The 27,870-nt window shown below is 50.0% G+C and overlaps 1 long non-coding RNA gene across 1 annotated transcript; it reads left to right on the forward strand.

Moving 5' to 3' along the window:
- The first annotated feature begins 2,483 nt into the window (after positions 1-2,483).
- Positions 2,484-27,870, forward strand: LOC140847051 (uncharacterized). Its single transcript, XR_012126652.1, has 3 exons — positions 2,484-2,713; positions 26,941-27,006; positions 27,304-27,870. It is a non-coding gene; the product is annotated as an uncharacterized lncRNA (long non-coding RNA).

Consider the following 27,870-nt stretch of genomic DNA (forward strand, 5'->3'; position numbering starts at 1 on the left):
AAAAAAAAAAAAAAAAGCAGTTACTGTGTGCTGACCTCCAATGAGTTCTGCACAGTGGTATAGAGGGCATGTCAAAGTGTGGGCAAAGGGTCTGTTTGTTTCTATGCAGAAGATCAAGGCCTAGCTTGGATACTCAGAAAATGAACTAAGATACGATATGAGGAGGAGCTTCCGGCATCAGCACTCTCTGGAGGACTCGTGCCGGGGGATGATCATCAAAAAGCCTCCACAGGGATCCGGACGATGCTGCGGTTGTGGCTGCATCCAGCCCACCGTCTCCTGGACTTGCCATAGGAATGAGGAGGGAGATGTCTAGGCTGGCATGTGCATACAGTGAGACAACAAATTTGACCGGATCTGTACTGTTGGAACTCAACCAGGAGTTGGGAGGGGTACAAGTTGTAGCACTCCAAAATCTCATGACTATAGACTATCTATGGTTAAAAGAACATATGGGATGTGAACAGATCCCAGAAATGGGCTGCTTTAATTTGTCTGATGGTTCAAGTACAGTTGGACAATATCCATCATATCATAGATAAATTTTCACAAATGCCTAGGGTGCCTAAATGGTTTTCTTGGCTTCACTGGAGATGGATGGTAATTATAGATTTGCTTTGTTTATGTCACCGTATTCCTATTATGTTAATATGTGTGGGCAAATTAGTTAGTAGTTTAAAACCTATACATACTTAAGGTACTATACAAGAAGATATGTCAAAGAAATAATCAATCCTCCCATGTTTCCTTCATATGCTACATCTATAGCTTTTCTTCTTCCTTCCTAATTACAACCCTTTAATAGAATTCGTGCCTCATATCGAATTTACCGAGTATCATAATTCCTCCAGGTGGTAAAGATACCTCGAGACAAGTGCTGGGCATAGAAGCCACAAGGCATAAATCTGCAAAGAAGTAAAAAAGCTAACCTTTGCAAACAATATGGCTTCTCTCTCACTTACCAACTTTACATTTCCCTGTATGGCCCCAGAAGATGACTGGTTAGCCAGAGACGGGTAAGATTCCTCAAGGGAGGAACAACCTAAGACAGGCACAGTCGCAGGGGGCCATCAGGTGAGAATTTGGGGATCAACAGAGGTGAGGCTCAGAACCTCACCCCCCCTGCTTTGAGAGAAATCTTCTGCATCCGTGGATGTCTTGCTGCCCTTGTCTAGCCTGGATTAATACTTGGTCCATAGGCACACACCTGATCATCTGATCATCTACATTTGCCTTCTTACAGCACTAAACTATGTTTTCTACCTTTATCTTGCATCTACCTACCACTTCAGCATTTTATTAAAAATAAAAATAATAATAACAATAGGAGAAATGTGGGATCAACATATAAATCAAGTACAAAAATCAAACGAATATTCATATTTGACCTGATTTTTTATAGGTCATATTGCATGATCAAAACCGAAAGTTTCTGTGATGAATGCGCTTGTACTGTTCACCATGTAAGAATTTATTCACTATGTAAGAATTCGTTCACCATGTAAGAACTTGTTCGTTATGCTTCAGAAGATTGGAGACTGCCGAGAATTAGGCTTGAGATGGATTAATGATTGTACATTGAGCGTTGACCCCCCATACTGAATTTTATTGTTGTTAACAACCATTTGATCAATAAATATGAGAGATGCCCTCTCAAAAAAAAAAAAAAAAAAGTGATCATGGTGTGCAGCCAGGTTTGGGAATCCCTGCTGTGGCTGACCTTGTCTTGGGAGTCACATGCTCACCACGTTCTCCCTGGGACATCGCTGGGTGAAGCTGCCCCCTTCGTCTTCTGTGCCTCCCACCACTGCCTCGCCTGCAGGCAGACCACCCGATCTTCTCCATAGGTTGGGACAGGGCTTCTCACGCTGGGATCAAGGCTTCTGGGAATCCCAACAGCGCGGCCCGAGAGGCGTCGGGAGGCAGAATGGCCCCGTCCACGGCGCCCTCTCTGGGGTCGTCGCCGCTTGGCAAAGACAGGCTGGGGTGGGTGATCAAACCACGCTGGGTGTCCGGGCCGGTGGCCCCAAGGCCCCCCACCGCCTTTCACCTTCTTGGCTCCTACTCCGGCTCCTCGGCGGTCCCACCTGCGAAGCCTCCCCTCTTTTCCATCCTCGCCTCCGTCTACCTTTTCGAACATTCGGCGCTCGCCCTGGGGACGTTCTCCCGCCCGGCGACCATCCCCTGCGTCAGGGCCGCACCCGGGGCGCATGGCGCCCCGTCCCCTGCAGGGCCTGGCGCCCGGGTCCGAGAACGCGAAGCCCTTTGGCCCCCTTCGCAAGCCACAGCACCGCTCCACGCAGCCAGCAGACTGCCTCGGAGCCTGGTAGGCGCTCCCCCAAAGCCCCGGGACTGGGGCTGGAGCGGCGCGCGGGGCGGGGCCTCCCCCAAGCCCGTCCTCCCGGCGAGGGCGGAGAGAGGAGGAGGAGGAGGGGGCGGTGGCGGAAGGGGGTCGCGGAACACAAACCCTGCAAGGTTTTTTTTTTTTCTTTTGCATTTAATTTAAAAATAATTTTTTTTTCTTCCCAAACCCGAGGGGTTCCCCCCGGAGCGGGCGCGGGTCTGGGGCCCTGGCGGAGGCTGCCGGGCGGCCCCCATGCGACCAGGCAGTGCGCTGAGCGGCCCGGCCGGTCGGCCCCTTCTGGGTCCCCCGTCTGCAGCCCGTGCGGGGCCATCTCCGAGACGCCGCGCCGACGGCTGCTCGAACATCAGGGTGAGTTTCTCACAATGTAGCAATTTCTCTTTAAATCTCTTAACTCTCTCTACCTGCGAGTCGGGACTGTGACAGGGCGCAAAAGTGAGGGTGTGGGGGGGGGAACCGGAGCCGGGGCCGAAACCCCCCAACACTCACACACTCAGCCCCCCAATCGGGGAGCAGCGACCGCTGCCTCCTTTTTCGCTCGGCGTCCACCACCCCCGGCAGCCCCCCACCTCCCGCGTCTCTCCCGCCACCACCACCGCTCCGATCCTCCGCGGACACCCCACCCCTGCTCCCCTGCCGAAAACCGGCGCCCGGGGCCTCCCCGGCCCTCCCGCCGGCTGCCGGGGATACAATGGAGCGGCGGAAAAACGAGACCTAACGTTCCACGGGGGGAGGGGCGAAAGACCCCCTTACCCCGATCGGGGACCCCTCCCCTGGCGTGCTCCCTGCCTTTCGGTGGAGAAGAGGGCAGTGGGGCCGAGGATGGTGATTTCCCGGCTGGAGGCGGCGAGCCTACATCTCCCCTTCTCACCCGTCCCTTGCGCCCCCCTCCCCAAATCCTTCCAGGGGTTCCCGGGGAGAAACGGCGCCTCGGGCAGGCTGGGCAGGGATGGATGCGGAAGGAGGCCCCTGGGTCTCCCCCTCCCCACCGCCCCTAAACAATGAAAGGAGCTGACTTGGTCCCCCACTCCCCAGCACTAAAAGGAGTTGAGCCCCCTCCCCCGCTTGCTGGCCAGTCCCAGAGGGGGGCGTTACGCGGGGGGGAGTGTGGGGGTAAAAGGACGGAGGTGAGCCTTACCCCTGTCACCTCCCGAGATTTGGGGCGGCCCCCCATCTCCGCCCCCTCGGCCTGGGAATGGGAGGTACCAGGCCCCGCCCGGGCACCGCGCTCGGGTGGTGACCTTTAGACAAAGGCAACCCTTTCCCTGGTGTGAGCCCGGACGAGCCGGGCCCGCGGCCTCCCCAGGCCCCTGCGGAGGGCGGCCAGGCCGCGGGCTCCCGGAGGGAGAGATGGAGGAGGAGGGAGGCGGGATGGAGCCATCTGGTTTCCCATCCCTGGCTGCCCTTTGGCTGCTTCCCCGGTTCCTGTCACGGGCGGCCGCGGGAAGACAAGGGAGCGGGGGCTGCCCAGGCCTTGTTCCGCGGCCAGCAGAGAGGGGCGAGCAGCCGCGGGGGGGCCGGCTCTGGGTCCGCAGCCAGCCGTGATTGGAAGGCACTGCGGCCCCCTTCCCCTCTGCGCCCCTTTGTTTTGCTTTGTGGTTCTGAGCAGCTGAACTTCCTTGGAGGTGGGGTCAGAGGCCACCGTGTCGGCTGTCGGGGTGGCGGGGATGACAGGTCACAGCCCTCTGGTGTTCCCAGCCCGTGGGCTGCTGTCTTTGCCCAGCCTTCTGTCCTGACAATTAGCCGCTTTTGTCGCACAGCCCTCCAGCAGAGCAGTAGCAGTCTGGGGAGGTGCTGTTTCTGCACTGGGGGATGTGTTGGCCTTGTGCTCACACCTCCTTTCCGAGGGTGCTTGTTGAGGAACAGTTTGTGGGACCACCCAAGACTCCAAGACCTGAGATTTATGATAAGCCCTGTCTGGGTCTTTCAGTCTCTTCTCTCACCTGGGCTGGGGATGGGGGGTGCAGTCACCTCTGACGTACCGGGTGGTGGGAATCGGGGACAGTGGACAGCTCAGAAACCATCCCTTCCCTTGTGCCCTTGTCCAGTGGGACTTGAGGAGCACGTTTACCTACCCCACCCTCCTCCCTGGCTCCCCAATTCCTACAAGCCGGAAATAACAACATCTGTCTACCCTGGGAGCTTTATGGATTGGCTGATTCTACCTGCATTATGAGTGGCCCCAGCCCAAGTTGGAAACAGTTATTCCCATTTTTCATACAGGCTACTGGAGGCTCAGAGAGGCTATATGACTTGCCTGGGGTCACACAGCCCCCATTTATACCTTCTCAAGTTTCTCCAGCTCAGCTCAAACTGTCAGGTTCTCCTCTACCCCCTCTGTGGCATTTTGTCCCTTTTGATTTTGTTGACATGGGTCTCAAATAGGGATAATACCTGGAAAAGGTGTTGGATTTTTTTTTCCCCCCTGAGTGCTGGTTTTGGAAGGGGTAAGAAGGACCTGGAAGCTTGGCTGAGGGCAGGATCGTTGCCCCTGGGGTGGGAGCAGAGTGTTTGCCTACAGAACCTGGGAGCTGGAGTTGGGTAGTCAGGGGAAGGAGGGCCCCAGGCTTGGCTGAGCAGGGCACGGGGGGCACCTGGGAGCGGCCCCAGTGTCACCCTCCTCCTTTTCCCTGCCCGGCTTGCTGCTGCTGGGAGGGCAGCTGAACTGTTGGGGACATTTGCGGTCACTCTGCCCTGTCAGCCTCCACGGTGACCTGATGCAGGTGGCAGGGAGCTTTCTGCCCTTGGCCCGGGTGTCAGACCCCCTGTCCCACTCTGTGACCTTAGGCAGGCCATTGACCTCACTGGTCCTCAGGTTCCTCTGCAGTTGGGCGTAATTAGAGTTCCTTTAATGGACCTTGAGGTGGGGGAAGTATTATCCAAGCATGTTAACTTTATTTCTCATTCAGCAGAGGGGATATGGCCTGCGTGTAGGGGCGGGGAGCAGTGTTGAGTGCTGGGCATTTAAGGGGGAGTAGCCTCCTCACCCTGGAGGAATTCCCTGTGCTTTGGGGTGGGAGTGGGGGGCAAAGGGGAGACTGTGAATAAATCCACTTTGGTGATACACCGCCTTCCAGCTCTCTGAATGGGCTCCTACCCCTTCAGCACTTCTGGTGCTAAATAAACATTTGCGGGGGTGGCTGGGGATGGCCCAGTGAGGGAGGTGGCACAGGTGATCTTGCCATTGTGCAGATGTGGAAACTGAGTCCAGGGCTGAGAGGGGACTCCAACCCAGACAGCAGGGGCCGGGCATGGTAGGACAGGGACTCAGTATTTGTCAGCAGAGCTGGAGAGGCAGTGTTTTGAGGGAGCCCCTGTGCCGCCTCTCCCCTGCTGCCCTCTTCTTGACGTGCACCCTCCTGAGAAGACAGGCTTAAGTAATAACAATTCCTAGGGGTGGAGTGGGGGGGGGTGGGGGGGCAGGAGAAGATGGGCATTAGGAAACACACAGATCTCGAGGGTGAGTGTTTCCTGAAAGTAGAAATTGGTTTTTTTGAGCGGGGAAGCATGAGTAAGGCCCACAGGGGACAGGCCTATAGGATCCCCACCCCCTCCTGCTGACTTCCTTCCCAGAGGCCTCCTGGGCCTTCCCAACCTTCCCTGGGGATGTGGGGTCTTCTCACCCCACCTGCCCTGAGGCTGTGGAAGGGCCAGGGGCTCCTGGGGCTGGGGTGAGGGGGTCTCCCTCCCAGGGTCCTGAGGGCCACCTTCTAGCCCCCAGCCCAGCCACCAGGGAGTTCGCACCAGCGGTCCCGGCTTTCCCCTGTGTGTTCTGACTCCTGGTCTCAAGAATGCAGGCTACTGGTGGGGGGAAGTTAATTGGAAACAGGAAAACGTGGCATTCCTTTCTAGCTGGCCCTGGCTTGGAAGGGCTGCCTTTCTCCCTGTCCCACAGCAGGGGAGAGGGTGAGGGCTGCGGTGGTCTTGCCCTGCCCCTTTGGGCCTTCCGCCCAGGCACCCTCCCTCTTGGTGGAAACAGCAGTTCCCTGAGCTACTGGTCCACGGATGTAAGCCGCCCCCCTCATCAGAGTGATCCCGCCCCACCCCACTTACTCTTCTGTTCATATCTGAGTTTTTCTTCTCTCTTTAAGGTCGGAGGGCCTGTCTGAGGCAGCTCCCAGAGTAGAATCTGTCACACTAGAGACACATGGGAAATGTTTGGTTGAATTGTCCCCAAGGATTCCCTCCTCATTCCTTCCATAGAAGTCCCTACCACCATTAGAGTTTTGTCCCCTCAAACTGAAGCCTTCATGACATGCAAGATCCCCCAATGGAGTTTTCTAAGATATTCCTAGTTTGGTGGCAATTAGTTTTGTGTACAAGTTTGTGTATTCACAGTGGCAGGGAATTTTTTCTTTCTGTCGTTCCCACCTAAACTTCCTGAGGGCCTACTGTGTGCCAGGGCCCTGGGGCTCAGTTAGGATACTGGGAACCAGTCCAGGAGGAGGTTAGAGATAAATTGTCCGCAGGGCTGGATTAGCTGCTGGGGGATTTGATTAATTCTGTCTGGGTAGTCTGGAAGGCTCCAAGGAGGAAGCAGCTTCTTTCTCTCTGCCTCATTCTTGTTTTCCAAGCCATACTTGCACGTGGGATAAATTAAAAACCCAAGCATAGTAAGTCTCTCCTTCCACCCCCTTGGCCTCCCTGGCCCCCCCAGTTTGCCTCCCGAGGGGCAGCACCTCAGTCCTGATGTTCTGTGCACACACATTTATATACCGTGTATGTCTTCAGAAACAGTTCACACGGGCCAGCTCACTCTGCCCATCATGCTGCACCTCGCTTTTGTCAGGTCATCTCTCTGGGAGACCCTATCGCACACCCTGTCTTCTTCTTGCCTGCATGATATTCTGCAGGGTGGGCGAACCCTCTCTTACTTAACGTGGGTGTGGAGGCATTTCCTTGCATGCAGAGCTGGAAGGTACACATCCAATCTTATCGGGAAGTGGGTATGTCTGTGAGATAAACTCCTGGAAGTGGCATTGCTGGATCAAGAGCCTGCATTGTGTCATTTGGTCTTTCTTGGTACCTTTGCAGCTGCACCTTGAAGGAAGCTGCTCCCCTCCTGTTCTGCACAGCCAACCTGTCAGTCCCACTGTCTTTACCGTCTTGTGATTTCCTTGCCCTCCTCCTTCCTGCCTGTGGCCTGGGTCATGTGCTTGCCCTTTGGCGTGGAGGTCAAGAGCATGGGCTCTGGAAGCCAACTATTCGTTGGTCCAAATCCTGGCTATGTCACTGCTGATTGAGTGGCTGCAGGCCAAGGGCTTGCAAGCTCTGGGTCTCAGTTTTCCTCTCAACTAGATGGGTTCATCTCACTACCTACTTTTGGAAGGCTGTTGTGAGGCATAAATAACACCCATAATGTGCACCGGCAGCCTTGCGAAGGTTGGTGTTATCTGTTTAACAGTTCAGGGGGTCAGGAACCCCTGTTTCAGGGCTGTGAACCCCTAATTGGCAGACATGGGAGGTAATGCTGGCTTTTCCACCTAATTGCAGTGTGACCCTGATAAGTGATCCCTTTTCTGGGTCTTGGTTCCTTCTCTGTGAAATGGGCTCATGATGGCTCCCTTGTAGGGTCTGGAATGAGATGGTGCTGTCTCCCCCATGCCAGGCTTGCAGTAGGCTTTTGGGAACTTGCAAGCAACTGATGTTGCTGTTGTTTTCATTGCAATGACTGTTCTCCGAGGAACCCATGCTGACTCCTCCACTCCGAAAGGTCCCCACTGCCTTCCCGAAAGGCACATGGGGAACAGTGTTGGCATTCTGAACCACAGGGCAGCAGAGGGCATACAGCAGACTGCTCTGGCATCAAGCGCGATGGTGTGACCCTGGGAACAGACAGGGCTTCCCCACTCTGTGCCTAAGTTTCCTCAACTGGGGGAATGAGAATGACAGGAAGCCCACTTCAGACGTGCTCATGGATGTTCAGTGCTTAATATGTGCCTAGCATATAGCAGGTGCTCAGGAAAATGTTAGTGGCCGTGGTGATGGTGGCTGTGCTGATGGTGGCCATGCTGGTGGTCACAGTGGCTCTGGTGGGGGAGTGGGGGCGTGATGCTGAGGGTGGTGGTGATTATCAGCGAATTAGCGAAGGCTCCCATGGGCTCACATCCCCAAGCCCTTACTGCCTTCCCCCAAACCCTGGGCAATTAATGTTGGCATTGTAAACAGAGGACATCCCCTCTTCTCACCCACTCCGTCCTTCTCTACTAACCCTTCGAAGTGCTTCTTGTGCTTGGAGGGGCAGGCGGGGGCTGACTTCTTGGTGACCCCCATCCCGCCTCCTGTGTCCCCTCTGTCCCAGCCTGGCAGCCTTGGCAGCACTGTGAGGGGGAATTCTGCAGCTGCAGGACCCTTGTTAATGACCCCTGGGGCCCTGGAAGGAGCTCCCAGTGGCCTCTGTAGCTTGGAGGTGGAGGGGGACTCATTCCTCCAGGATGCCCCCTGACGAGAGCTCCCTGGAGTCCCCTTTCCAGAGGGTGGGTGCTGCCTCTTGTCCACTGTGTGGTGCCGGGCAGGTGGATGCCCACCGCCCCTACCTCACAGGGTGGTGGTGACAGTTTGCTGGACTCTAACTTCCCTCCTGCCCTTCATGGCACCTCTGCCATCTTCACACACAGCGCCCTCAGGCTAGGTGGGGGTGGGGACCGCCTGGAAGAGTTCTTAGCTCTTTACCCTCCCCTGCTGGGCTCCCTTCAGCCTCGCAAGCTCTTGCCAGGCATGTCTACTCATTGCAGAGTGTGCCCAGTGACCTCTCACTTGTGCACAGTGCCCCTAATTTCACGGAATGTGTGTATGTGATTCCCCACATCATCTTACTGAAGTGTAACTTACGTACAATGAAGTGCACAGAGTTCTAAGTGTGCATTTTGATGAGTCTTGACAAACATGGCCACCTGCATAACCCACACCCCTATCAAGATCCAGAATGTTCACCTCACAGCCAGAGGTGCCCCTTCTAACCTTGTGATGTGGAGGCAAGTTATTGCCCCTCTCTAATCCCAGGTTAGAGAACCAGCAGTACAAGAATAATAACAGGTGTTTCTTTCGAGAGCCTTTGTGTCAATCATGTGAGGTGCTGCGTGGACAAGTGTACCTGGGTCAGCCTCCCAGTTTCCAGTCTTCTTTCTGCCCCTGAGCCAGGCATTGGGACAGAGGGGACACAGGAGGCGGGATGGGAGTCACCAAGAAGTGAGGTCCCGGCTGCTTCACTGGATTCTAAACCGTGGGAGAGAAAGTGCACCACATGTTCTCAGCTCCTGGGGTGCAGCAGGAGCCCTGTGGATGATTGTTGACTGGCTGGGGTAGTACTGGGTTGGGCTCAGGAGTAAAGTTCCCTCACGGGTCAGGAGGCCAGGAGGAGAAGGTGTGAAGGCAGAGGAAAGATTTTGTGCAGTTGGGAAGGAGCTCTGGAGGGCGGCCTGGGGGTGGGGGTGCCCCATGGTACTACCAGCTGGTGGGGGGGTGTCTCCCCGCCTCATCCCACCTGGGAGAGGTGCCTTTTACCTCTTTGGGCCCAAGATCTTAAAAGCATGGAGTGGTTCTTAATTTGGAGGAAGGAGCTTTGAATGCTTTTGGGAACCTGCTCAGAACCACAGACTTTTTCCCCTAGAAACACGCCCTTGGCTCTCCATCCCCAGATTTGGCAGAGGGTTTCAGAAGGGCTGTGGACCCATTAAGAGCTTTACACAGTTCCCTCGTTCCCCCTGCCAGTCAGCACCTGCCCATTCCATGATCCAGCTTCTGGCTCAGCATCACTGTTAAGTCCAGCTATGTTGCTGAGGGTACCAGGAGGACCTTCCCTTCTGGCGTCAAGCAGCCCCTGAGAACGTTTTTCTGCCTTTCTCTCAGGAGAGAAAGATCTTCTCCCCACTGCCACCCTGTGAAGTCTCATCCTCTTAACACCCTCCTGGGCCCGCTTTGGCCCAGGGATGCACTCCCAGCTCGCTGTCCAACCCTCGTAGACCTGCTGGGATATAGTAGGTCTCCTGTGAGCTCCTCTTCAGTCCTGGCTGCTTCACTGGGTTCTAAACCGCGGAAGAGAAACAGTGTACCCATATTCTCAGCTCCGTGTGCAGCAGGAGCCCTGTGGATGGTTGTTGACTGGCTGATGGACTGACAGATGGACATATCATAGGGATGGAGAAAGGGGAGTGCAGCCGATGCTGTTCACCTGTTGTTTTTGAGAAAGTGTCCTGCCTGTTTCCATCTCACCAGAGGTTAAAAATGCCAGTCCCCAGGTTCTCCTGGGAGTCTTGGTTGGTGGGGCCCGTGAGGGTCCCAGCCAGGCTCAGCTGCCTTCCTCCTTCCCCTGCGCCCATCCCCTCAGCATTTTTATCAAACCGTGCCTCTGAGCTATTCCTTTGCTCAGGAAGCCCACCCCCCAAATGCACAGCTCTGCCTGCAGGCCCCTCATTGGGCTGCACTTGACCCCCCACCCCGTGGACATTACCCATCCTGCCCTCTTTGCCTCCCCTGCACCCAGTATGCGCTCGGCAGAGGGACTGGGTCAGCCTGTGGGGCAAGACTGGCATGCCAGCTGCTCACTGGGGAAACTGAGGTTCAGTGGGGCTCAGGTGCTGCCTTCACCACTCAGCCAGCAGTGAAGCCAAACTGTATTCTGTCAGCTCTACACAGCTGTTGGTTGTAATGCACTCCCCTTTACAGAAATGGAAAAGTGAGGGAAAACGCGTGTCTCAGAGTTGATAAAAATGTGGGAAAGCCCCCATCCAGTCCTTGCCTGTGGTTTCAGGGGCCATTCCGGCAGCCTGTTTGCCGCCTCCTCTCAAAGCTGTCGTGTGAGGGGCTGTTTCTCCTTGTCAGACTTCTGTCTCTCTAGCTGGATGAGCAGAGGTCCCCAGCCTGTACCCTTCCCTCAGGACCACCCCTTCCCCAGTCCTGTTTTGCCGTTTAGACCTGTCAGCAGCCGGGAGCTCTCCATTTGCCACAGCGGGACACCGAGCCAGCCTCCGGGCCTGCTGAGCCCCTAGCCAGGCTCGGTAGCAGACTTGGGAGTTTTATTTAACCAGTTTCTAACATAAGTCATATTTTTTATTAACAAAAAATAAAACAGATACACACGTACATTACTAGGTATTATATGATGATTTTAAGTTGAGTAATATAATAGAAATATAATAAATGCATATATATATATATATATATATATATATATATATATATATATATATATATATATATATATACAGAGACAAACATGTATTTAAACACATGTGTATAAAACTCCCTTTTATTCCTATTCACGATCCCCTGGGCCTCCTGTATCCAGTGTGTATCCTTTTGTCCTCCTGTCCTGGCAGGTTGGTTGTTCTGTGTGTTGTTTTATTTCATACAGAGGATCTTGCTTTATTTGTCCTGTTTCTGCCCCCCACCATCAGTGCCACTTGTCCCTCTTGTCGCTTCCCCGGCTGTGGTGCTCCCTGGGGTGCCGTCATCACAGTTTGCTTAAACTTCTCCCCAGGGCCAGTGCCCGGGTTCACAACCTCCCTGTCATAGGAAGCAGGAGGTAAAGTGACTTGTCCATGGTCACACAGCTAGCTGCTGGCAGAGTAGGGGTTTGAATCCAGGAGCTTCTTTCTGGTTCATTCAGACCCACACAGGAGGGCCGTGGTGTGCCTGGCCTCAGAGCTCTGCCCTCACGGACAGTGGGGGGAGGGATGCCAGAAACACCCCCATCATCCCTGCCGTGAGACAGTATCTCGGGCATGCCAGTTGGGCTGGTGGAGGTCAGGAGGAAGCATTGCTTTTGGGGTGTGGTGGGGCATCAGGGCATCTTCCTGCAGGAGGGGGCTTCTGGGGACAGGCTTTTGGCTCAAGGCCGTTCCCAGCAGAGGGATGGCCTGGTGTCTGCTAGAGGCTGGGATACTTTGCTCAAAGGCCAGTTAAAGGTTCATGGGGAAGGAGGGCCCAGGACGTTCGATGTGGGGTGCCTTGGTTTTGTAGGTGGGAGGTAAGAGAAAGAGGAGCCCAGGGTGATCCAAGGTCATTGGCCTGAGCAGCTGGGTGGAGGCAGGTGTCCTTGAGACCAAGTGGAGGTGTCTCTGGCTTGGGGAATGTAAACCCCCTAGAGCAAAGCTCTGACCCCCTCATGGCTGGCTGAGGGATGCAGGGGGAGAGAGGTGGAAAATGAGTGAACTGAATAGGTCATGAGTGAGAGATGATGACGCTGAGTGGGAGCTGAAGCCCAGGGTGGGGCCGTTTCCTGAGAGAGGACCGGGGAGGGTGGAGAATCAGCCTGGGTGGCTGCCCACGTGTAGTGGCAGAATCTTTGGCTGAAGTAGAAAGAGGGGAGGAGGATTAGGAGGATTAGCCAAGATGGACCTGGTGGGGGGGGGGGGTCTTCCTGGCTTGGATGCAGCTGTTCTGGAAGCAGAGATCTGGGTTTGATGGCCAGACTGAAATGTGTGAGGAACTTGAGAAGGAGAAGGATGGCTTTGCGGATGGCAGGAAGGAAGTCAGAGAGCTTGGCAGCTAGAGATTTAAAGAAATCTTGCTACACTTGATGCCACCCTAGTGCCCTCAAGTGAAAGTCTGACCTCGCCTCCTGCAAAGCCCCACTAGTCAGGTGCCTGCGCTCCTCTCCCCGCCATCCTCTCCTGCGCTTTCACCCCACCTTCTCAGCCCCAGGCCTGTTCCTGCCTCCCCCGCCCGCCTGCACCGTGCTTGTCCTCTGCCTGCAGTGATCTGCCCACACTCCTTCCTGCCTCCTGCCTCCCTCTGCTTGGCTTCGGGCCTCCACACAAACACCCGCTCCTCGGGAAGCCTCCTTGACAGCCCTGGCCAACCCCCGTCTCCTCACTGTGTATTTCCGTGTTAGGTTTCATCCCCAGGCCGACTTGGAATAACCCCATAGTGGGTATTTACTGCACAAATGTAGGGCCAGGGAGACTTTACCCAGATCGTGAAGAGAAGAGCACATAAGACCTTTTTTGAAGGATCTGAGTAGGCTTAGAGGCTTCGTAGAGAAAGGAACGAAGGAAGATTCTAGAAGAGGCAGGAGGGGTTAGTACTGGGTTGGGCTCAGGAGTAAAGTTCCCTCTCAGGTCAGCAGGCCAGGAGGAAAAGGTGTGAAGGCAGAGGAAAGATTTTGTGTGGTTGGGAAGGAGCTCGGGAGGGTGGCCTGGGGGTGGGGACGCCCTATGGTACTACCAGCTGATGGGGGGTGCATCTCCCCACCTCATCCCACCTGGGACCTCTCCGGTGCCTTTTACCTCTTTGGGCCCATGGTCTTAAAAGCATGAAGTGGTTCTTAGTTTGGAGGAATGAGATTTGAATGTTTTTGGGAACCTCTTTCTCTTACCTCCCACCAACAAAACCAAGGCACCCCATGTCCAATGTCCTGGGCCCTCCTTCCCCATGAACCTTTAACTGGCCTTTGAGCAAAGTATCCCAGCCTCTAGGAGCCACCAGGCCATCTCTCTGCTGGGAACGGCCTTGAGCCCAAAGCCTCAGAACCACAGACGGGCTTGGCTCTCCACCCCCAGATTTGGCAGAGGGTTTCAGAAGGGCTGTGGATCCATGAAGAGCTTTACACAGACTGTGGCCCCAGCAGCACTGATGACAGCCAACCCTGCCCCGGGCACTGGTCTAGGCCCTTTGCAAGTACTGACTCATTTACTCACAGAAAGACCTTCTGAGGTAGGTGAGAGCACCCCCATTTCACAAATGAGGAAACCGAGGCACAGAGCAGTTAAGTGACTTTCCAAGAGTCACAAGAATCACACAGCTGCTGAATGGCTGAGCGGGGAATCCCTCCAGGCAGTCTGCTCCCCCACAGCCCAGGCTTTTAGCCATCAGGCCTCACTGCCACTTCCTTGCAGAGGCCAAAGTGAGAAGGCCCGCAGTCCAGAAGCCGCCTCCCCCTCTTTGCCCTGGGGTCCAGCTTGAGTCTCAGCTGAGAGATTGGAGGCCGGGCTCAGCAGGGTGACACCCCTCCCTCTTTCCTTTCTTACCCTCCTTTGTGTCTTCATTAACATAACTCTGGTGCCCCAGCTTCCTCCAGACAGCAGCTGTGTTGGTGAGCTTGTGAGCAAACTGGGTGAGTGATGGGTGGGTGACAGGTGGGTGATGAGCTGATGTGAGTCAGCAAGACCTGCAAGGGTGGGGGCAGGACTCCAAGGGCCAGTCTGGCTTGAAGCCAGCAGTGAGGCTTGGAATAAACAAGCACCCCCTCCTCTCTCAGCCTCAGTTTCCCCATCAGTGGGGAGGGGCCTAGTGCCCTCCTCCTGGAGGTTCAGTAGATGACCTCACCTGTCAACAGAAGTGCTGCATTTATGGCAACACCTGCCATTGTAGGTGTTTGGAAATTCAGAATATTTCAGACCAGAGCTCACACTGGATGAACCGTGAAACCCCCAAGCAGGGTGGGCAGCCCCGATCCCCAGACAGGCCGAGTAATATTACTGCTGCTTATACATCTGTGGCTGTGATGCTAAGAATATTAGTCATTGTAGGCCAGCTTTGCCCCCCAAATTAGTCAGAAAAAAAAAAGAAGGATGGTTTTTAGAAATTTAGGGAGGATGGAACTATAGCCTTGGGGTCACAGACCTAAATATCAGCTACCTGGTGGGACTGTTGTGGAGTTTAATTGAGATGGTGACTGGCACATGATAGGCATGTTGTACATGCTGGTTGCTATTGCCACCGTGGTTGTCACAGTTGTCACCACTAACCAGCCTGTAATGTGTACCTACTGGTGTGGAGAGATTGGACCGTGCTGTGGATCAGCAGTTTCCCAAACTTGAATGAATGTGCACGCGAATTCCTTGGAAATCCTGTGAAAACGCAGGTCCTCTTTCTGTAGGGCTGGGGCAGGCCCAAGACTCTGCATTTCTGAGAAGCTCCCAGGTGAGGCTGCCCGCTGCCCCCAGCAGGGGGCCCACACGTCTGAGTAGCAAGGTGCAGAGGGGGTGTTCGTTGGTTTCTGAGTTGCTTTAAGGGCTCTGCAAGTGGAATGGAGGGCATTGGACGCATATAGGTTAAGTTTCTTCAAGTTGTGGCTTTTGGGGTTCCCAAATTGAGGGCAGGTCTGTATTCATTATTATACAAGCAAAAAAGTCAAGTAACACTACAGAGGTCTGTTCACGGTCCCTACCTCTCCCCCCGTGAGGAGTTTGGGGTTGATTTTTCCAGCTCCCTTTCCTATGCGTGCGTTTTCCCCTTTGATCACACACACAAGCTCTCTACACCTTACTCTTTTTTTTTTTGGGTATCTACAATTAATCTACAATTACATGAGGAACATTATGTTTACTAGACTCCCCCCTCCACCAAGTCCCCCGCACATACCCCTTAGTCACTGTCAATCAGCGTAGTAAGATGCTGTAGAATCACTACTTGTCTTCTCTGTGTTGCACAGCCCTCCCTGCCCCCCCCACATTATACATGCTAATCGTATGGGCCCCTTTCTTCTTTCCCCCTTCTCCCCCCCTTCCCACCCACCCTCCCCAGTCCCTTTCTCTTTGGTAACTGTTAGTCCGTTCTTGGGTTCTGTGATTCTGCTGCTGTTTTGTTCCTTCAGTGTTTGCTTTGTTCTTATACTCCACATATGAGTGAAATCATTTGGTACTTGTCTTTCTCCACCTGGCTTATTTCACTGAGCATAACACCCTCTAGCTCCATCCATGTTGTTGCAAATGGTAGGATTTGTTTTCTTCTTATGGCTGAGTAATATTCCATTGTGTATGTGTACCACATCTTCTTTATCCATTCATCTACTGATGGACACTTAGGTTGCTTCCATTTTCTTGGCTATTATAAATAGTGCTGTGATAAACATAGGGGTGCACCTGTCTTTTTCAAATTGGGCTGCTGCATTCTTAGGGTAAATTCCTAGGAGTGGAATTCCTGGGTCAAATGGTATTTCTATTTTGAGCTTTTTGAGGAACCTCCATACTGCTTTCCACAATGGTTGAATTAATTTACATTCCCACCAGCAGTGTAGGAGGGTTCCCCTTTCTCCATCTACACCTTACTTTTAACAGTGAGCAAGTGTATTAGAATTGTTTCCGTGTCAACAATCTAGAACCCCAAGTATCTTTGATGAGACATTAAATTTCTTACCAGTCTTCTAGGTTATTCTGCAAAATTAGCCTAACATAAGAAATTTACTGCTTTAGTCCCCTCCCAGGATAGCAGCTTCCTGGTTTGGGAGCATATCAGGACTGGCTGCCCTTCTTCCAAAAAGCAGGGCCTGTATGATTAATATAATAATTCCTGGGTCAAATGGTATTTCTATTTTGAGCTTTTTGAGGAACCTCCATACTGCTTTCCACAATGGTTGAATTAATTTACATTCCCACCAGCAGTGTAGGAGGGTTCCCCTTTCTCCATCTACACCTTACTTTTAACAGTGAGCAAGTGTATTAGAATTGTTTCCGTGTCAACAATCTAGAACCCCAAGTATCTTTGATGAGACATTAAATTTCTTACCAGTCTTCTAGGTTATTCTGCAAAATTAGCCTAACATAAGAAATTTACTGCTTTAGTCCCCTCCCAGGATAGCAGCTTCCTGGTTTGGGAGCATATCAGGACTGGCTGCCCTTCTTCCAAGGGGGGCAGAGTTATTGTCTGTTTGCTAATGAGTAAATTAAGAGTCTGGCTTCTTGACCTCCTGGGTATTAAAATGCAATCTTTAGGATGGAATCCTTCCTGCCCTTTGCTAGGTTGTTTAGGGCAGCATCTGCATGCTGACTTGATTACCTGGGTTGCAGACGACTTGATTGAGGTCTGAGGGAAAAAAAAGAAAGAAAGAAAAGAAAAAAAAAGCATATAGGTAAAGTTAAAAAAAAGAAGAGGAAGAAAAAGCAGGGCCTGTATGATTAATATAATAAAGACAGGCTATGCTGAGTTACCCTCCTTTATCTGAGGAATATTCAAACAATCCAGGCCAAGTTGCTCCTGTCTTTTTGAGCTTTAATTAATTAAGTCTGGGTCTTTTTAGCGGACTTTCGTGGCCTTTTTCTCTTTCCACCCCACTCATCTCATATCAACAGGTGTTCAGAGGTGGAAAGAAGTCTGGCTTTAGAGCATTTGCATCTTTCCTCAGGGGTGGGGAGAAGTTCATCTCCATATCAATGGGCAATTACCTGGGTCACGGAGGGCTTATCTGTACCTGAGAGGGGAGGGGAGGGCTGGTTTTTGGCTTCTGCTGGAGCAGGAAAGAGAGAAACGGCGCAGACTGCAGCTTTTGAGCACTTAAAACAGATTTTACTTTATTTCTCCCTTTGAATGATTTCAGTTTTTAGAGGTATTTTGCCCTGGGATTTCCTTTCCTCAGACTTAAAATATCCAGGTTAACATTTTAAGTCCTCCTTGGGTTCCCTTTTTTATTTTATGTTCCTAATGTTTATTTTATGCCAGTTAGGTCAGCAGACAGCCATCATCTTGTGTACAATTCTGTTTTCTCCTGTAAGGAAATAATTTGGAACTAGCTAAATATGAGTATGAATATGCAAAGTCTGTCAACTGGAAAAAATATATTTTGAAAAATTTCATTCATCTTCGATGCTGGTAGGTACATGAGAATTACCAAACTCTCAATGATATAAAATTGGCTGTGTGTGATAAATCTTGTTACATCATTTCTGGGCATGAATTCAATTTACTAAATCACTATTTACTATTTATTAAAGTTAAATTTACAGAATTTATTAAATTCAGCCTAAGTACCGGGAATTTATAAGTGAATACAAGCACCCTCCGTCACTCCCCTCCTTCCCTGGAAGTCTGCTCTCTTCCCTTTCAGGCCCACTGTTTGAAAGCGAGTGATTCCTTTGGGTTATCAAAGGATTTTATTGAACAGATGGAAAGACTAGAAATCAAAGAACTCGGGGTCCTGGCCCTAACTCTGCCACTAACTAGGTGAGGCCTTGGACATGCCAACTAAACTCTCTAGATAAACCTGTCATCGTGCAAGCACACAGGATCTGCCTGAGCCTCACTGCTTTTCTGTGAAATGGGGAGAGGGATTTTACTGATACAGTCTCAGAAATCCTTGCTCCAAATGCCAGAGATCTCACTGCACTATGGCTGTTGGTGTTAGAACTGGTGTTATGGGGACTTGATTTAACCAGCAAATACTTTTGTCTATAATGTTCCAGTCCCTGATCTAAGTACTGGGGATACTACAGTGAACCAAACCAAGAAAATTCATTCCTTCTTGGAGTTCACATTCAAGGATAAAGAACAATTAACAAATACTTTTGAGCACCTACCATATGCTGAACATTACTTTAAATGCTGTATATATATTAATTATTTTGCAATAATCCCATGAAGTGGGTACTACTGTAATCAGTATTTCACAGTTGAGGGAACTGAAGCACAGAGAGATTAAATACTATGCTCAAGGTTATGTAACCAGTACATGGTGAATCTGGGATCAGAATGGAGTGTTTTGGTTGTAGAGTCTGCGGTCGTATCTACTATGGTGTACTGCCTCTGTCAATTACCCGTTTAATTTAATCAGTATTCAAGCTAGCTGGTGCTCCAGTAGGAAAAAAGGAACTGTAGCTTTGGTTGGAAGTCTGGGAGCTCACTTGGTCCTCCTCCTGGGGACTCCAGGTTCTGGTGGGATGGCAGGAGCACTGAGCAACTGTGGTGCATTTTACTCCTGGGTTCCCAGCCACGTGGCTGGCTGTGTCTGCTTGATTTGAGGTCACACTCTTCTCTGGCTCCATTGTTAAACCGAAGGCCTTCACCATCCCTGTAACTCCAAGTTACTATCAACATCGGCCTTTTGTAGAGAAGTTAGTAGTGGTGGACCTGGATTCAAAATATTCAAAATCCTACCTCTAACCACGGACTATTGCTGTTGCTTTGATCAACTTTGAATAATAGTGCCAGCAGCACCAGCAATAGCGGTGGCCTTTCTTTATTGAGCATCATTGTGCATTGTGCTAACTGCCTTATGCGTGTTGTTTCTGATCTCAGAGCAGCCCTCCTAGAGGTTTCTTCACTACAGCCTGGTCTTGGATGCTGCCTCTACCACATACTGGGCAACCTTGGTCAGATTGCTTAATTCTCTGAAGCCTTAGCTTCATCATCTGAAGATTGGGGGATAGTAATATCTATTACCTGTGGTTGCTCTAAAGGATTAAATATGAAAATAGGCCATTGTCTATCCCAGAGACAGTGATAACGACCACTATAGTTTAGGTTCTTGCAACTGTTAATCTGAAAAGCCAGATTTCATATCTCATGCTGAAGGCTGCCTTTGTGAGGGCGGGTTGTAGCTGCAGAGTCCCGAGTGAGGCTGGGATTTGTAGGACCCTGCTTCACTGCCAGTGGCTGTTTAGTAGCAGGTAGAACTAAACAGCCAGCAAACTGAACGGGAGGTGTGTTCTCCTTGTGCCGAGGGCGGGCAGGTGTTCCTTGAGGTGTGGCTGGGCCCATGCCCTGACACTCACAGGAGCTAGCATTGGTAAAGGGGCACGGATACTATCTATCCAGGGGTGGCCTGCCCTCAGGACCACCCTCCCCAAAGGACGGTGCCTGAGGAGCTGGGAAGGTGCTGAGCATGTTCATATGCAGGAGGCAACCTTGTCAGGAATGCGGGCCAAGTGGGATTATCCCATTTTACAAGTGGGAAAACCAGAATAGTGAGATCACGTAACTCTAGCATGGAGTAGAAGCCTGACTTGAACCCAATTAGTTTGCACCAAACCTCGGATAGGTCTAAATAGGTCCGTTTATTCTATACAGATGATCAAGTGAGCAATCAGCGTTTTAGCTTTACATTATTTTATGTGTCTTTTTACTTGAATTATGTGTTCCATTTGAGATGTGTGGTTTGGGCAGTATGCTAATGAAGATGAGTCTGGGCTATATTGTAGCTCTCCCAAGTGTATCTTGTATTTTTCCTGCTTGTCACTTGTCATTGTAATTTAATGACTGTGTACATGTAGTTATGTGCTCGTGTCGATCCCTTCATTAGACTGGAAGCACCAGGAGGCAGGGCCAGTGGACACCCCCTGCTTCAGCTTCAGACAGTAGGTGGATGCGGAGAGGGCAGTTAACACCCAGGGACTGAGTGGACCCCATTGTAAAAGTGAGACCTTTGGCTCTTCAGCGCCCCACACTGGAGGGAAGACAGTCAGAAATGAAGTTTGTGGGACCTTGCCTGGCTGTGAGTGCAGCACGGATGGGGGACGCTGCGTGGTACAGTGTGTGCTAGCAGTGTACTTCCTTGGAAGATGGACGGTGTGGAAAAGCCTGAAGGCTCAAGATAAATATGGAGAGTTCTCCTACTGTTCTGCTTTGCTTTTGTAAGCATATGCTTGTCAGTTAGGGCTGAAACTGAAGAAAACAGCTGCTGAGTATGGTTCTAAGAGAAATAACATTTTGGTTTTTTTAAGGCCCCTAAATTTAGAGTAAGCACAGCCATTTGGCAGATGTTGGTAGGAAATCTGCGATAGGCAGCCATTCTGGGAGCTGTATCAGCCATCCATCATCTATTGGGATTTGTTTCACCCTGTCAGAAGGCTGGTGGCCCAAGTGAAAGATCAGTCATAAAATGACTATGTCTTTAAGAGGAGTCTGGGCGAAGGGGTGTTTAGAGTCTATTTAAGCCATTGGTCATGATCCCTCCCAGCCCCTCTCTTAATTTCGTTTTCACAGAAGGAGGGGTTGGGAACATGTATCATTTTTTTAGGATGCTAGGGAAGTAGTCATGCCAGTTATATATTTAGGTTTGCTGTTCTCAGTCTTAGTCTGGAGATATTACTTAGTATTCTGGTAAATCAGGTATCATTCAGGGGACCTGGAGGAATTAAATTTTAACTCAGTCACTGGAATTAACTCCTGAGTTTTCATCAGCTGCTAGAAGAGAGGATTTGTTCCAAATTCCCAGGAGCCCAAAGAAGTGAATGTGTCTCACTAATTCCGAAAGAGACATCTGTCTGTCCATAAGTATCTGACCCTGCTTGCCAGGCATGTGATGATATTGGCTAAAAAACAATAGCTTTCTTTTGCTGAAATAATAAGTTAAAAATACACAAAATAAAGACTGAATTTTTCTGTGGCATATTCCTTGTCTATTAAATGAATTCTTTTTGAAAGAGAAAAAAAGAAAAGGGATGAAGGAAGTTGGTATTTTTTGAAGTCCTATTATGTGTCAGGCCCTGAGGTAGTCTGGGCATTTCCACAGTCCGCCCTCTAACACTGCAAGGTAAACTGTCCCCATTTGAAAGATGAAGAAATGAGACTCAGGGCAATGATGAAACTTGCCCAAGACTGAAGAGCTAGCAGGTGGTGAATCAAGGGCTGGGAATTCTGATTCCCTGAAACTGATGGAGTAGCAGGTGGCTAAGGGCACAGGATTTGGAGTGTGACCAGGCAGGTACCTGTCCTGGCTCAGCCACTCATCAGTGGTGTGTGTGATCTTGACCAAGTGCTTAATCTCTGTGCCTCATTTCCCACACCTGTAAAACAAAGACAGCAATAACATCCACTTGATAGAGTCGTGATAACTAAATGCCCTATTCATGTAAAATGTTTAGAATAGTCCCTGGTGTGTAAATGCTCAAGAAATGGTAGCTATTTTTGTGATTTTTGTTACAATGACTAACCAAACACCTTTATCACTCCTTGCTGAAAAGTTATATTTTCATTCATGGAACAGCTTGCTTTTGGATATGGAGTTATATTTCATTATGAAGTAATGTAAACTACTCTATCTTAGAATTAAATTTTCTTCTCAGCTTCCCAGCAAAGGTTAAGATCTGAATAAAGGTATGTGTAGCCAACAGGGATTCCTGATTTTGTCAGTGATTTGCTCTTTTCTCCTTGGTGTATGTAACCTTCTTCTATGCTGCCCATCCTGGCTTTAGGAGCAGCTAAACAAACATGAGAGGGAGAATTAAGCTGATTCTTGTCTTTTAGCTTTCCTGACTTTGTAACATGGTGATTAGGTACAGCAAATTCTCCTTGTTGCACTCATGGCTCGTGGCCACATCCTGACAGCCTGTCTTCTCAGTACACCTGTGGCACAGCTTACACCAATGGGCTTTATGGATTTTCTTTAGAGCTAATAATACCATAGGAGCTTATGCTTTGACAGGTCTGTGCAGATGGGAGCCTGGTTAGGGGGTGGAAGGGGCAGTGCTTGACTAGATTGAAAAAGAAGTAACCTAAGTTTGCTAGACCTTTGGCTCTGCATTCTCATCCCATTTTTTGTGACTTCCTCTACACATGTGGTGGAGAACTGGGAGTGGGACGTCAGCCTTATTCAGTTAATAGTGATGTGAAGGGGAGAGCTTGACTAGATTGAAAAAGAAGTAACCTAAGTTTGCTAGACCTTTGGCTCTGCATTCTCATCCCATTTTTTGTGACTTCCTCTACACATGTGGTGGAGAACTGGGAGTGGGACGTCAGCCTTATTCAGTTAATAGTGATGTGTAGCAGTTGTATGTTGGACACCGTGCTAAGCACTGGGAAATACTAAGATAAATATTTTACAGCCCCAGCTCTCAGGGCATTAGTAATTAATCAAGGGAGAGAAATGGAAGAGAGGATAGTGGTGTGAAAGCATTTATCATCGAGCTATATGCAGCATGCTGTGGGTGCAGAGAGGCAGTGGTACTAATCTGAGAGGCTTCACAGAGGAGGTGGCAAACTGGGTTTCCAAGGATAGGTTTTCCTGGGAGAAAATCGTGTAAGGAATAATCTTGGCAGACAGACATGATGAACCAAGGAACAGAGACGTGGCCGAGCGTGGTGGGTTAGGTCAACGATGGGCAGTTTGAGGTGGCTGGTTGAAGCACAGAATGATGGAACAGGAGGCTGGGGATGAAGGCTGGGCCTGAGAATGATAGGACCTTGACTTTGAATTTGAACCACGTTGTGCTGTATTTTAAAGCTTGGTGTTTAGACATGTCTATTTTAGAAAGATTGGTGTGAGGAAGGATAGAAAGTTCAGAAGAAGTGATGGTAAGTAAATAGTCCCAGCAAGAGATAGTGAGGCCTGTTGCATGAACGGAGTGGAATAGATGGAGATGTTGGGCATTTGGGGATAAAGGCATTAGTACTTAGTGAGCAGCATGAGGATGGACCCTTGCGGTCAGCCCACCTTTAGGACACGGGGAGAAGGAACAGAATCTCCGTGAGAGACTGAGCGGTGTGATGAAGACAAAGGGGAGGGTATATTTCAGCAAGTAATGGTGCTCAGCAGTGTAAATGCCTCAGAGGGACGACTGGGACAGGACTGAGAAGGGATTGTTGGTGACCCTCCTCCTGTTGGTGGAGAAGTCCTGCAAGGGTGGAGCAAACCCTGCATGCTTAACATGTTCAAGCTCCATGGCTTCACAAGCGTGTAACTAACAGTGACGTGCATGGGTGTAAGGGGATGTTCACAGACATCCAGCTCTCCAGGGATTTGGGTTGAGGATAGGGGAGAGGGAAGTTGGCAGTGCTAAGTTCAGGTGTCCCTGGCAGTACCTCTGCTTTCTACTTTCTACATTCTCAGGCAGCCCGCTCCTAATCCTGGACTCCAATCATGCCATTTTGTCTTATTACTGTCAGCTGACCATAGAAGGCAGCTGCTACAGCCTTCTCTTCAAGTTCCAAACTGGTACTCATTTCTAGCCATGGTGCTCGTAGAGGATGCTCTGGCATGTCACTCAGATCCCCTCTGCATTACTGAGGCTCTCATTGTCCCCCTGCTGGAAGTGTAGGCAGCTAGAAATACTCATCACCTGAAAATTATGCTTGGCTGAAGTCATTTCTTCAAGATCATAAACTCTGGGACAGGGACAGCGATTGTCGTAATGTAGAACGGTTCTACATTCTGACCCCATTTGTGCGATGACTGGTCAGTGGAGGTGGGGTGCAGAGGCATCCATGCCCCCAGGTAGGATAATGTTAGAGAGTCACCCAGCTCCAGACCTCCTGTGCGATCTGCTGGAGCTTTTGCTCTACTGCCCCGCTGCTGAACTCTTCATCTCGGTCCAGCCCCTCCATCACTCCCATCCTCCGCGGTGTGGATTCCCAGGCCCCTCCCCGCCCCGTCCATAAACTGCTTCTGGGTAAATCTCAGCGATGCTCAGTCTGTTTCTTGGGGAAGCGCCCTAATTCAATGAGCTTTTGCAGTATGGTTGCCTCCCAGGGCAGGTCGTCAAACTCCAGTCCCGCCGAACGTTGCTTCGGAGCCCCTGGGATGCGTCCCGCGGCAAGTGCCTCTTTCCCAGCGGCTGGAACGGAAGCCTTGGCTCTGGGCCTCCTTGGTTCTTGTGCCCATGCGGACCATCCACGGAGTGGAAAGTTCCTGGAAGCCAGCTGCCCAGCTCCTCCTGAGACCGCCCGGTAAAGCCCAGGGCTGAGGGAGGGGTCCGTGAGGGGGGATGCCCTCTGGGTGCAGAAGGTGGTCGAGCTCTGCCCCTAACCCCCACCCCTCAGATGCCGCCTGGGCTCCTGAAAGCTAGCAGTCACCATCCTGCCTCTCATGTCTTCCGTTTATATATATATATTTTTTAGTCAAGAGAAATGAATGTGAAAACACAATTGGATGCTTCAAGCAAACGTAGAACCTCTCTCAAAACTTGTTGCAGAAAGACCACCCAGCAAACAAACTACTGGGAAACACAGCTTGGAAAGAACAGCAGCTGCCACCATTTGTGGGCTTTTTAAATTTTTTACCCTTTTCCACATTTCTTTCTGATGGTATTTGTAATAAAACCTGCTGCTCTGATGGCCTAGTAGTTTAACAGACACAAAGTTTCTTTCCTATCCCGACTCCCAGGGGGCGGTGACTTCTATCTTGGTTGACAGCTCCGCGCTCTCCTGTTCCCGGGGTTCCGTGTGGGACGTCATTCACGCTCCTGGGCCAGGCCAGCCGGGGCAGAGCCGGAACTTCTGGCCTTTAGGCCTGCCGTCCCCAAGTGTGGAGTGCGGTTACCTGCCCGCGGCTGTGTGACAGTGGATGATGCTGATTCCAGTCTTTCTCAGTGACTTTAGTGCTTCAGCTGTTGGTTTTCTGTTTTTGTTTCGCTTTCTATGTGGCGTCTTTGAAAGCACATAGCAAAGGGCTCTTCTTGGGCCCGATTTACTAACAACCTTAACTTTAAAGAGCTCTCACCTGTCACACCAAACTCATTTGTCTCCTCTGTGATAAGTAGACCTGAAGCAGCCATTCTCCCTTTAAATGCTATGCGTGAAATTTGAAATTCCTCCCACTAAAATGGTTGTATTAGATGTTACCGGGTTGCTGACTATGTGTGAGGTAGGTGCTGGGCCCTCACTACTCATCAGAACTCTGCTAGGCAGACCTTTTATCTGCTCAGAGACTAAGTTGCTCTCCCAGGGCCTTGTAGAATCACACAGCCAATCAAGGCAAAGCTAGTGCAACCAGGTCTGTCTGACGCCTGAGCATAGACTGCCCCCCCGCCCCTGCCTCTCCTCCTTCATAATATTGGTAAAAGTGTTAACTAGAAATAGTAAATTCTTTTTAGGACAGAGGTTGCAGTCTTTTTAATTTGTTCCTTCGAGTATTGTTTAAAGTGAATTAGTATTTAACATTTAAATATTAGGAGATCTCACATTAAACAAAATGTTCAGTTTTTCTTCAAAAAAGTCTTTAGACCTGGCGATACTGTGCTCACAGTTTGAGGACAACTGGTTCCAGCTGGGTGACCCTCCCCGAAGGAGACATGACATCTTCAGTGTGTCACAGGCTTCAGCTGGCCCACTTCACTCTTTTACTTCCCTGACCTCTGTGGGTGTCTTAAGTTTGTGATTCTTGATTTAGGCCCGTAAGAAATAAGTTTCTGTCCAGTTAGGAATCAGGAGAGGTCAAAATTTCTGCCTCTGAGCTGAATTTTATAGGCTTTGATTTTTCTTTTCCATGTTTTGGGATAGTAATTCAGTACTAATCACAGCAATTACTGGCCATTTATTGACCACTCTCACATGCAGCTGACTCTGAGGGTTAGCAGACACCTCTTTGGTGGTAAGAACCTGCATAATTCTCCAATTTACTTTATATTTTAAATCCTGCAGGTGCTCTACAGGTACAGAGGAACTGGAGGCCCTGTGTGAAAGCAGATTTTAAAGGGGCAGTATTGTAGAGAGCGAGCATGAATCAAAGAAAAACATTCTGAGAGGGGAAGTTATTTTGATCCCATTTTCTCTTGGAAACCGTTGACTACCTTGCCCCACAATACAGGAATACTGCTTTTTAAACTGATGAGCAACTGAGAAATTTCAAAGAGAAAGATCTGAAGAACCAGAACCCCCAGGATGATGAGTCTTTCTCTTTATCCTGATGTACCTGCAAAAAAAGTATATTTCCATTTGAAAGTGAGAAATGTGTTAATTCTTTCTCACTGTTTCAGTGGAAGTCATGTCATGTCTCCTTTTGTCTGATTTAAGCACATTTCATAGAAATGTAAAGTAGAAACAAAATGGATTTTGACTAATTTCATGGCTGCAACTGAATTAAAATTTAATATTAATTAATACTAACACATGAGAGCCCACAAAGCTAAAGTTCTTATTTATTTGCTTTTGATTAAGACAATGCCTGGAATATTGTTTTGAATTTTTATTGTTTGTTTATTTTCTTTCAGCACCCTGCAGGGATCTTTGAGTTGGTGGAATTTGTTGGAAATGGAACATATGGACAAGTTTCTAAGGTAAGTTGACTGAGTTTGAACGTGGCTTATGCATGGTTTTGTTTCATAAGTGTTGAATAGTGGGGCTGTCTATTCTTGCTCATATATGCCCCATACAGATTTAAAATGAAATAATGTGTTTGTTAGTTAACTTCATCTTTTTAAATATATCTGTAGTTCCATTTCCTAACCTGGATTCTGGGGTTTGGGTATTTTCCTTCATTATGTTATCATGTTGATATCTGACAGTGAACTCTGATGTTGCATGTTTGAAGCTCTTTAAAGTGTTTCCTTTCCTTCACTTTTCATCACTGCCAGAACTGGTTTTCAAAGGAGCAGAAGATGCCATTTACTTGAGAAATCTAAGCTATTAAAGTCCTCACAGTGGAAGAAGGAGCTTTGGTATCGTCCTAGAGCGCGAGCTCAGTGGGTTCGGTGAGCAGTGCCAGGAGGAGACTGGCTGCCTGACTGAGCAGAGACCTAGTGGCAGTGATGCTTTTGGAAAAGAGGAAACCAAACTAGCCTCAAGAGAGAACTGAGCCGAGCAGTAAGACGTCTTTCCTGCCCATTTACTAGTTTTTGCTTACAGATTCACCTGGAAAATGCTTTTAAAAGGTATTTTCCCCCAGTAAATGGCCTAAAAAAAATGGTGGTTTGGAAGTGTGAGTTGATTCTCCTTCTGATTATCAAAAGGAAATGGAAATGAACTGTTTTTTGGACTAAAACTCAGGGGTGTTTAGTGAATGATCTATTGTAATATAAATACCTTCAGAACAAACAGTATCCTCATGATTATTTCGTGGGAAATATCCATCGTTTTCCTCAGTGGTTGTGATCTGGGATAGCAGTTCTGTTAGAAATTCTCTCTCTTGTTCTATTTTTTAA

This window comes from Manis javanica, chromosome 17 (assembly GCF_040802235.1).
Source record: "Manis javanica isolate MJ-LG chromosome 17, MJ_LKY, whole genome shotgun sequence".
In the NCBI taxonomy this organism is placed as follows: Eukaryota; Metazoa; Chordata; class Mammalia; order Pholidota; family Manidae; genus Manis; species Manis javanica.